This window comes from Giraffa tippelskirchi, chromosome 1, assembly GCF_054371585.1.
Source record: "Giraffa tippelskirchi isolate mGirTip1 chromosome 1, T2T-mGirTip1v1.2.pri, whole genome shotgun sequence".
In the NCBI taxonomy this organism is placed as follows: domain Eukaryota; kingdom Metazoa; phylum Chordata; class Mammalia; order Artiodactyla; family Giraffidae; genus Giraffa; species Giraffa tippelskirchi.
The window spans coordinates 81729932-81740783 of record NC_137275.1 but is presented as its reverse complement, the minus strand read 5'-3'; the positions used below and the strand labels follow the sequence as shown (position 1 = coordinate 81740783).

Sequence of the window (10852 nt, the reverse complement as noted above, 5' to 3'; positions counted from 1 at the left end):
ATTCCCTCATGTTTGGCAAAGCTTCAGATGAGCAGTTAAATGTTGAGATGGGATATCTGAATTGAACCTCTGAACTTTTAGAGGTTCACCTGTCATCTGTGAATGCATATAATCAGATCCTCTCTTTTTCTCTCTGCTTTCCCTCTGGCAAAATCTCCAGCATTAATTCCTCCCATTTTATCATCTTTCAGAATTTTCCCTACTACAGACAAAGCAGCGACAGGCCAGTCAAGAGCTCATTTCCATTGAGAGTTCAGGGACACATGGCATCCTACCTTAATACTCAAAATCAAAATAGACTACCCATCATCGACCTCCTAGAAATAAAACAACTCTGCTATTCTTTCTGTGAAAATTAACATTTCTAAAGGGTTGAGTTTGGCAGGCAAATCTTCTTGGCCAGCTCTTAACATATTATTATCTTCTCCCTGTAGAGTTGTTAGGTATCCTGTTATAATAGCACAGAACTGATTCCGACTCCCTTCTGCTAATAACTCTCTGATTTTCCTTCCCTAATGAATGGAAAATAAGATAAGGGACAAAGAGGTTTTCAGGGTTCTTTTTTTGTTTTTGTTTTGCTTTTTGGGTCTGTGTGTGTATGTGTACGTGTGTGTGTGTCTTTTTATCAGAATCTTTAAACGTATGTTAATTTAGCAATTCCATTTTTGGATAAATTGATAAAGTCTTCATATGCTCAAAGCCTGCCAGCTTCTTCTTAGATATTGGTCTTGATAGTTTCATTGAGAAAACGCATGCAAGCCTCTTTCCTTCTGCTAGGGACACATTCTTCAGCTACATGGAGTTGGACAGCCTGGTTTTCATCTGTAGACTTGGGAAATATTGAAACTCCTTTTTTATTTCCAAACTAGTTGTACAGTGTGAAAAAGTAGAGGAAAAGCTATGAGTTTAATACTACCTTTTAAAACAGTTTCACAATTTGATTACTAATTCATAACTTTTTCTACAACCAAAACAACTTATGCAGCAACTCTCTTGAATGTATCGTAAAAGGGGACCCTTAATATAGTGCCTAATATTTGAAAAATCTGCAATGCAGATATTCAGGGGCCATGCTATTTTAATTGCCTTGCAACATGCTTTGCAAACTTTTTACTAGGGTTCCTCAAGGGCAAAGCCTTTACTCACTGTATCTCAGCACTGAGTCTAATATATACGAATCTCATCTCAAAATTTACTTTTTCCATGAAATAATTACTTTGGGGAATTATGAAACCCTGAACAATGTGTTGGTAGTGAAGTAGGGAAGGGAAAGACTGTTACAGAAGTTCTTGATTGAGATAATTAAATAAGTGCTGTGAATCACCAGCTTCCTCACAGTGGTAGCAGCTCCAGCCACACATGCTCTTAAACTCAAGAGCAGCATGAGAGAGTGCACTGCTCTTCAACTTGTCATCACTTTAGCAAAAGTCTTAGATTCCAGTGTGATTGGTTCTTAGCGACATGGCTTCAGTCACATGTTCATATCTGACAGGGGAGAAAGTTACGTCCTGATTCCAAGTGAAAGTTGTATCCTGATCCCAGCATTTTGTCACTGAAGAAATGCTCCATGTTAGAGATGATGAGTGGAGCCCTCCCCAAACCACCTGAGTTGAGAATGGAGAAAAACAGTTCTGTCCCCATAATATTTTGAGGGTTATTGCTGGATGTGGGGTTGTTGTTGTTTAGTCACTGAGTTGTTTCCGACTCTTTTTGACCCCCTGGACTACAGCATGCAGGCTCCTCTCTCCCCCAGTATCTCCCAGAGCTTGCTCAATTTCATATCCATTGAGTCGGTGATGCTATCTAACCATCGCATCCTCTGCCAACCCCTTCTCCTTTTGCCTTCAATCTTTCCCAGCATCAGGGTCTTTTCCAATGAATCAGTTCTTTGCATCAGGTGGCCAAAGTATTGGAGCTTCAGCTTCAGCAACCATCCTTCCAATGAATATTCAGGACTGATTTCTTTTTAAATTTACTGGTTTGATCTTCTTGCTGTCCAAGGGACTCTCAAGAGTCTTCTCCAGCACCACAATTTGAAAGCATCATTCTTCAGCACTAAGCCTTCTTTGTGATACAGCTCACACATCTGTACATGACTACTGGAAAAACCATGGCTTTGATGATACGAACCTTTATTTGGCAAAGTAATGTCCCTGATTTTTAATATGCTGTCTAGGTTTGTCATAGTTTTCCCATGTATGCACACACACTTACTCAAACACACTCATACACAAACGTCCACTATGATTAGTTACTCCAGTCAGACTGACATTTATCCTCATGCTCTTTCCACTCCAGTAAGAGACTGTGTGATGTCTTAGAGAGAAGTTAGATGCTGAGAAAGAAAATTCCGGTGCTTACTAGTTTCTGTCTCAATTTGATTGCCTGATTTAAAATTAAGGAGAATTTCTTATGTATCTAAAAATAGTGAGCTATATTTGATTTTAAGATGAATGTAAAGGATCTGAGCTACAAAATTCTGTATGTCTGAGTGTTTGTATTTAGATCTTCTTGTGGCAGCATTCTCCCAGTTATATTAAAAATAAATAAATAAGTTGCTATTTACTATTCTTCAGCACTGTGCCAAGCATTTCAATCTTATTTAATCTTTACAGAAACCCCATAAGAGAGTGTATTTATTTTAGTTGTAATTTATTCCCTCAAAATACCACCTCAACTGGCATAAATAACAAACCCATTTATTATCTGAAGGAGTAAAACATATAAAGGTGGAGTATTGTCAGATAGGCTATGAACAGGGCTCAAGGGATTTCTTAATTTGCCTCTGGGTTATCTTTATCTTAAGCTATCCGCCCTCATGGTGTAAGAAAACTGCCATTAACTATTGAAACAATATCCATCTGTGTTTACTTTCAAAGGAGAAAGAAATCTTCCTCCCTTCCAGTATGGTGAAAGAAATAAATCTTTCCTTTTATTTTGAACCATATAACTCAGATTCCATACCCACAATTGGGTTTAAAGTGTCTCCAGGAGAATGTCATATGCTGATTAGACAAAGCCTACCATAAGTCCATAAATCAATCACTGGGCTAGACAAATCAGGACCCAGTACTGGAGATGGAGGTGGAATCACCTTTCCCCAAGTCCTCTGGGTTGCTTGAGGACAGGGTAGAAGGCTTAAGAACTGTAGCAACCATGTTATTTGTCACCAATACTGGGATACTTTTGAGAGTGACAAATGCTAAACTGAACAGAATGCCATTGTAACAGACATAAACTGAAGCTATTCCATGCCAACAAGGACTTATGATTACCCTACATTTTGTACTGAGTTAACAATAAACATTTTCTACTACAGAGAGTATTATTATCATAGCCATCTTAGTAATCAAGGCACAAAGTATAGAATGGTCGAGCACTTGCTTGGAATTACAAAGTACTGATCTGGGATTAAAATTATCACAAGTATTTCATATTCGCTTCTAGATGACTCAGTTGACCACAGAGCAGTTTATTTACCTTCTGTTCTGAGAAGAGTAGATAAGCAGCACTTTTCAAATGATGTTTCTCAAATTGATTTATTTTCATTTACTGTCTTCTATGCTAATACTTCTCTGCTATTAAGTATTTTTACTTCTAATATTGAATAATTTAATCTGCATTGTGATCCTTTCTTCTCTAGAGAAGAAATACACCTTAGTGAGAGTCAAACAAAAGCACATCAAACTATAGATTGGTGGCCTCATAAATAGCAGCACTGTGATACTGTACCAGCCCTCTTCAGCTTCTGAATGCATCAAATATGAACTGACAAGTGTATATGTCCTGAAATGACACACACACCAAATGCTAATCAAGTGCTTACCTTAGAAATCCAATTAGAAGTGAAATCACACTCCTTCTTTTAATTATTTGCAGTGAATAAGTCAGCCAAATATTCTCTCCTGTGGAATATAAGAAATTATTATAAGATCCAGAGTGTGAATTTTTAGTTTAATAACATGTACTACTTCCTTGGTTGATGTTAACAAGAGAGATTTAAGAGTTTACTTTCAAATGTTTACTTTCAAATATTTACTTCCAAGTCTGTACCTATAGAACAGCTATTTCCTGTCAGATACAAATAGCAAAATTTCTATAGTTGAAAGACATTCTAAACATCTCAGGACATTTCCAGTTCTCCTCTGAGCTGGAAAAACTGTTACTTGAAAACACTTTAAAGCATAACATGTATTTCTCCAAATATCGTGGATGTCTCTTAGGTCAGCTGTTTTTTACAAGCCACTGAACACACAATACATGCAGTCGCCCTTTCCAGTGTAGTACATATGATGGGTTACAAGTGATATAAGGTAAAGAAAGCATCTCTTACTTGAAACTCCAAATATATCTAAATCAGTACAAATAGGATGAAATAAATCTGATTGTTTTCAAATGGACTGTCTGCAACAATTAGAACTGTTGCCAATTAATGTTTCTTCTCTGTCTCTAGGACCTTATCTAGAGTGATGTGAATTTTTGAGATATTTGTGTATGTCAGTATAGCACAATTTACATGCCCACTACAGGAAGGAAGGGGGGCAGGGAGAGAGGGAAAGAAAAAAGATAAACACACACGCACACACACACACAGAATATGTATTGACAAGGGGAAATCCTACTGCTCACCGCCCTGTTTGGTGACACCTGGTTTATTCTATCAACTAACTGATCTCTCGACGTCATTCTTGATTCTCCCCTAAACTTTCTTTCTGTGCTACCACTTCTTTGTAAAGCATAAATTAGATCATGACTCTTTCTTAAATTCCACTAGTGCTCTGCTGTTACATCCCAATGTTTAGGCCACAAGGCTGAGGAAGGCCCCAGCCTACTCGTTTTACCCTGTCATCTCCCCCTCCTCCTTCCACCTGGGTCATTTCCCCCTCATTTGCCATGCTCCACGTATTTTGGTCTTCACTTTCTCCTTCAATCATTATCATGTCCGTCCCCAACCCATGTCTTTTGCATTTGGTGATTGCTTTTTTTTACCTGTTTCTCTTTCCACTGCATAATTTCTAAATCTTTGTGATGTTTATGCCAGCCTGCTCCTCATATCCAGGTTTGAACTTAAGTATTTCTGTTTCAGAGTCTCTGCTCCTGACCAACCAATACAAGACAACCAACATCTTTAAAGCACACAAATCTATTTTATCTTCTTTGTAGCACTTCTCAGTTCCTGAAATTATCTTATTTTTGCTTGTGCTATTATCCCTCATCCATAAAAATGTAATTAACCTCATAGTAAGAAATTGTTCACTGTTATACCTCTGTCCTAGAATATGTTGTTGTTTAGTTACTAAGTCATGTCTGACTCTTTTGTGACCCCATGGACTGTAACCCACCATATTCTTCTGTCCATAGGATTTCCCAGGCAAGAATACTGGAATGGGTTGCCATTTCCTTCTCCAGGGGATCTTCCCAACCCAGGGATTGAACCTGTGTCTCCTGAATTGCAAGCAGATTCTTTATCATTGTGCCACCCAATGAAGCTTAAAAAGGTTTCCCTGACCTAGAGAGGAACCCGGGCCATGTGGTGAAAGCATTGAATCCTAGCCACTAGGCCACCAGGGAACTCTAGAATATTACCTGGCACAAAGTAAGTTTTATGAAACACTTTTGGACTATTGATTGGCCACCCACTTCTCAGTCCCACTTGACAATTAAAGTTAGTATTTCAGAATATACTCTATCAGTTATTTTCTTAGACATGCTTTGTTGTTGTTGTTCAGTCACTAAGGCATGTCTGCCTCTTTGTGACACCATGGACTGCAATATACCTGTTCCCCCTGTCTTTCATTGTCTCCTGGTGTTTGCTCAGATTCATGTCCATTGAGTCAGTGATGCTATCTAACCATCTCATCCTCTGTTGCCTGCTTCTCCTTTTGCCTACAACCTTTCCCATCATCAGAAGCTTTTCCAATGAGTTGTCACTTTGCATAAGGTGGCAAGAGTATGGGAGCTTCAGCTTCAGCATCAGTCCTTCCAATGAGTAGTCAGGGTTGATTTCCTTTAGGATTGACTGGTTTGCTCTCCTTGCTGTCCAAGGGACTCTCCAGAGTCTTCTCCAGCACTACAGTTTAAAAGTGTCAATTCTTTGGTGCTCAGCCTTCTTTACGGTCTAACTCTCACATCTGTACGTAACTACTGGAAAAACCATAGCTTTGACTACATGGGCCTTTATCAGCAGTGATGTCTCTACTATGTAATATGCTGTCTAAGTTTGTCATAGCTTTCCTTCCAAGCAGCAAACATCTTTCAATTTCTACATGCTTACAGATGAGCTTTGTGACTTTACATTAAATAGTACAGTAACCATGCCACTCTATTTAACTGATACAATATCTAATCATACTATACATTACTTAATTATTCTCATATTAGTGAGCATTTAGGTCAGTTCAGTTCAGTCACTCAGTCATGTCCGACTCTTTGTGACCCCGTGGACTGCAGTACACCAGGCTTCCCTGTCCATCACCAACTCCCAGAGCTTGTTCAAACTCATGTCCATCAAGTCGGTGATGCCATCCAACCATCTCATCCTCTGTCATTCCCTTCTCCTCCTGCCTTCAATCTTTCCCAGCATCAGGATCATTTCCAATGAGTCAGTTCTTTGCATCAGGTGGCCAAAGTATTGAAGTTTCAGCTTCAGTATCAGTCTTTCCAATGAGTATTCAGGACTGATTTCCTTTAGGATGGACTGGTTGGATCTCCTTGCAGTCCAAGGGACTCTCAAGAGTCTTCTCCAACACCACAGTTCAAAAGCATCAATTCTTTGGTGCTCAACTTTCTTTATGGTCCAACTCTTAACATCCATACGTGACTATTTGGAAAAACCATAGCTTTGACTAGATGGACCTTTGTCAGGAAAGTAATGTCTCTGCTTTTTAATATGCTGTCTAGGTTTGTCATAGGTTTTCTCCCAGGGAGCAAGCGTTTTTTAACTTCATGGCTGCAGTCACCATCTGCAGTGATTTTGGAACCCAAGAAAATAAAGTCTTTCACTGTTTCCATTGTTTCCCCATCTATTTGCCTTGAAGTGATGGGACCAGATGCCATGATCTTAGTTTTTTGAATGTTGAGTTTTAAGCCAGGTTTTTCACTCTCCTCTTTCACTTTCATCAAGAGGCTCTTCAGTTCCTCTTCGCTTTCTGCCATAAGGGTTGTATCATCTGCATATCCGAGGTTATTGATATTTCTCCTGGCAAACTTGATTCCAGCTTGTGCTTCCTCCAGTCCAGCATTTCACATGATATACTCTGCATAGAAGTTAAATAAGCAGGATGACAATATACAGCCTTGACGTACTCCTTTCCCAATTTGGAACCAGTCCATTTTTCCATGGCCGTTAAGGTTTCTTCTTGACCTGCATACAGATTTCTGATGAGGTAGGTCAGGTGGTCTGGTATTCCCATTTCTTTAAGAATTTTCCACAGTTTGTTGTGTTCCACACAAAGGCTTTGGCATAGTCAATAAAGCAGAAGTAGATGTTTTTCTGGAACTGTCTTACTTTTTCTATGATCCAGCGGATGTTGGCAATTTCATCTCTGGGTCGTCTGCCTTTTCCAAATCCAGCTTGAATATCTCGAAGTTCAAGGTTCACGTACTACTGAAGCCTAGCTTGGAGAATTTTGAGCATTACTTTGCTAGTGTGTGAGATGAGTGCAATTGAGCATTTAGGTAGTTTCTAACATTTCGTTACTATAAAAATTTATTCTACAAATAATATAGGTCACCTACTTTATTTTGGTCATTATTCTAAGTATTGGGGAAACTCAGTAAAAAGAAACATCTATCTTTGTGAAGCTTATATTCCCATGAAGAGAGGTATAGAATAAGCATTTTATAGTATGATGCAAAAATAAAACAAGGAAAGGAATAATGAGCATTTGAGTCTTACAAGTTTAAAAGTTTTGCTTACCCATTTTTTACCTTTAAATTAATAACTATTCACAGTAAAAATGGGCTTCGCAGGTGGTGTTATTGGTAAAGAATCTGCCTGCTGATGTAGGAGTCTTATGAGATACAGTTTGATCCCTGGGTCAGGAAGATCCCCTGGAAGAGGGCATGGCAACCCACTCCAGTATTCTTGCTTTGAGAATCCCTGCGAATAGAGGAGCCTGGAGGGCTACAGTCCATGGGGTTCCAAAGAGTTAGACATAACTTAAGTGTTTTAGCACATATGCACAGTAAAAATAAGGACAAATGTAGGAGGCCAGTTTTTTCATAATCTTTTGGGGAGAGACCCCTGTAAAGCTTTGAATCTGCTGCTCGAAAATCTATAATTTTTTTTTTCATTTTTATCCTGGATTCTTTTAAGACTTTCTTTTCCTTTGAGTTATAACGTTTTATAAGGCTATTATAAGTCTATCTTTCAGGGTTCTTGCATGGCTCTCAATCTGAAGACACTTTGTTTTGTTTATTCTATTCGCTCAGAGTTTTGTTTCTATCATTCTCATTTTATCGCTTCCATTCTCCATATTTTGTCCGATTAGAAAACTTTTGAAAATCTTTAACAAAATTTGGAATTCTTTGTTATGTTCTTCATGTTTTTCATCACTTTGTCCATTTAGTTCATACTCTAGAAGAGACTCTCAGTTCAATTTTTCAGGTCATTTATTTGATCTTCTGCCATGTATCCTCCTGTTATTTCACCCATGTACTGAGATTATTCTTCACACAGTTGCTTCTCACTTTCCAAGTGAGATTGCAGAGTCACTTCCTGTGTAGCGCTGGGAACAGATTTTTTCATTTATAAATGGGAGTAGGATTTATACCTATACCTATGGCTGTTACATGTTAACATTCAGCAGCCTATAAATGTTAGATTTCTTTTAAAAGGATGAAAATAAGAGCCCATCAACAGCTATCAAAAATAATAAATTCTCTTTTGATATGAAACAAATTAGGTTAATTTCAGATTTCCCTAACGTAGCAGTGAATACCAGAACACACATTGGAGCAATGCCTTCAAAATCCTTAAAGGCAATGTGACTCAATGATTTTTATTCCCAGCCATTCAAGTATAAAGACAAGATAAAAAATTTTTTGAGCATTTAACAACTCAGTTCCTATGAGTCTTCATGAGTAAACTATTAAGGAATAAGTGTCAGTCAACTAAGAGATTAATGGTAAAAGTAGCAAAAGACTGTAAATTGCTAGGACTAAAAGAAATGCAAGTACTAGTATAGTTAATATTATAATTAAAAATATTGACAATGTAATATTCCTGTGACTAGCAAAGTTTGAGAATTCAAAAGTGACAAGAATTTTTGCAGTAGTGTAGATATGCCAAATTCCTCTTTTTATAAACAAAAGGTATTCATTTAAATATGATAAATCAAATAATAAATAGGGTCTTACAGATGCTAATAAGAGCAATTAAGAATATCAATAAAAAACTTGGAGGAAAGCAAGTAACCTCTTTTTCTAAAAAAGAGTTACTGCAAATGACTTTAAAAAATTCTTTGGATGCTATTTAGAATGGGATAAATAAAACAGACATTTATGTGATTAAAACAAGATTTGATATAGCTTCACTACTTCAAGTTGGCTTTCCTGGTGGCTCAGACTGTAAAGAATCTGCCTGCCAATGCAGGAGACCCAGATTAGATCTTTGGATCAGAAAGATCCCCTGGAGAAGAGAATGGTAACCTACTGCAGTATTCTTACCTGGAGAAATCCAAGCACAGAGAAGTCTGGCAGGCTAGAGCCCGTGGGGTCACGAAGAATTGAATATGACTGAGTGAATAACACATAATAATTATAATTAATGTATGGAAATGATAAATAAAGCAATACAAATAAAAGTAATATAATCTAATAAAACTGAATAGTGAAGGGAGGGGAAGGAGGAACAAGAAGTAGAAACATACAGAGTCAGAATTTACTCATGGTACAGAAACAATAAAGAGATTTATACACACATTCCGCCTCTGCCATAGCAGATGGGCTATAGTTCCTAAGCCAGCTAAAGTCCTCTGTACTCTCCTTAGTTACAGAGCATTAGTTAAAGATTTGTGCATTACAAATGTATGGAAATTAATAGTTTTAAAAGAGACATAATCAAGTTTCTGTGGGACAGGATTTTAAGAGCAGTGCAGTGGGCAGCAGTTTCGGGGTTTCTCATGAGGTTGTATTCAGACATGACCTGTAGCTGCAGTTGTCTTTAGGCTGACTGGGTCTTAAGAATCTTTTCTCAAGGTAATTCAGCCTCATGGTTGTCAAGCTGATGATGGCAAGTTGCTTTCTTTTAAAGGTGAACTCTCCATGAGCCTGCCATAACAATAGCTGGCTTACCCACTTCAGTACTCCCAACTGTCCAAGGCAGGAGCTAGAACACCCTGATGTAGTCTAGGTCAGACACATTCTCTTCCACTGTGCTCTGTTGAATACACAGGTCAGACTCTTTTTTTTTTTCTTTTTAAAATGAGGAAAGGGCTGAGGTGAGGGTCACTGAGACCCACTTCAGAGGGTGAAAAACCTCTTGAGATTTGTTCAAACTGGGCACACAGTGAATTCTGTTGAATTCAGATCATAAGGCCAGCCCAGATTCAAACTGTGGGGGAACAGGCTCCACATTCTAATGGAAGGATATCCAAGATCACATTATACAGAATGTAGATATCAGGAGGTTACATAATAGTTATGGCCATTTTTTGCCAAAAAAAAACTATCAAAATTTCCTACATAACCTAAATGTAAATAAACTTAAGATGATACTTATAACTCAGCTGATAATTATGAGAATTAAGAGAAGACATATCCAATTGTTAGTTTGCACAACTGTGATGTTTCTCTTGTGTGACTTATGTTGTGCTCCTTAATGCACTTTCATTTTTCAAAAGTGTTACAA

General features: G+C 37.9%; 1 long non-coding RNA gene across 1 annotated transcript in view; it reads right to left on the bottom strand.

Moving 5' to 3' along the window:
* Positions 1–556: 556 nt before the first annotated feature.
* Positions 557–10852, bottom strand: part of LOC145547077 (uncharacterized) — a 234254-nt gene continuing 223958 nt past the window's right edge. Inside the window, exons 5-6 of the long non-coding RNA XR_014083519.1 lie at positions 9670–9738; positions 557–3905 (exon numbers count right to left, since the gene is read on the bottom strand). This is a non-coding gene — a long non-coding RNA (uncharacterized LOC145547077). The remainder of the gene's footprint in view (positions 3906–9669; positions 9739–10852) is intronic.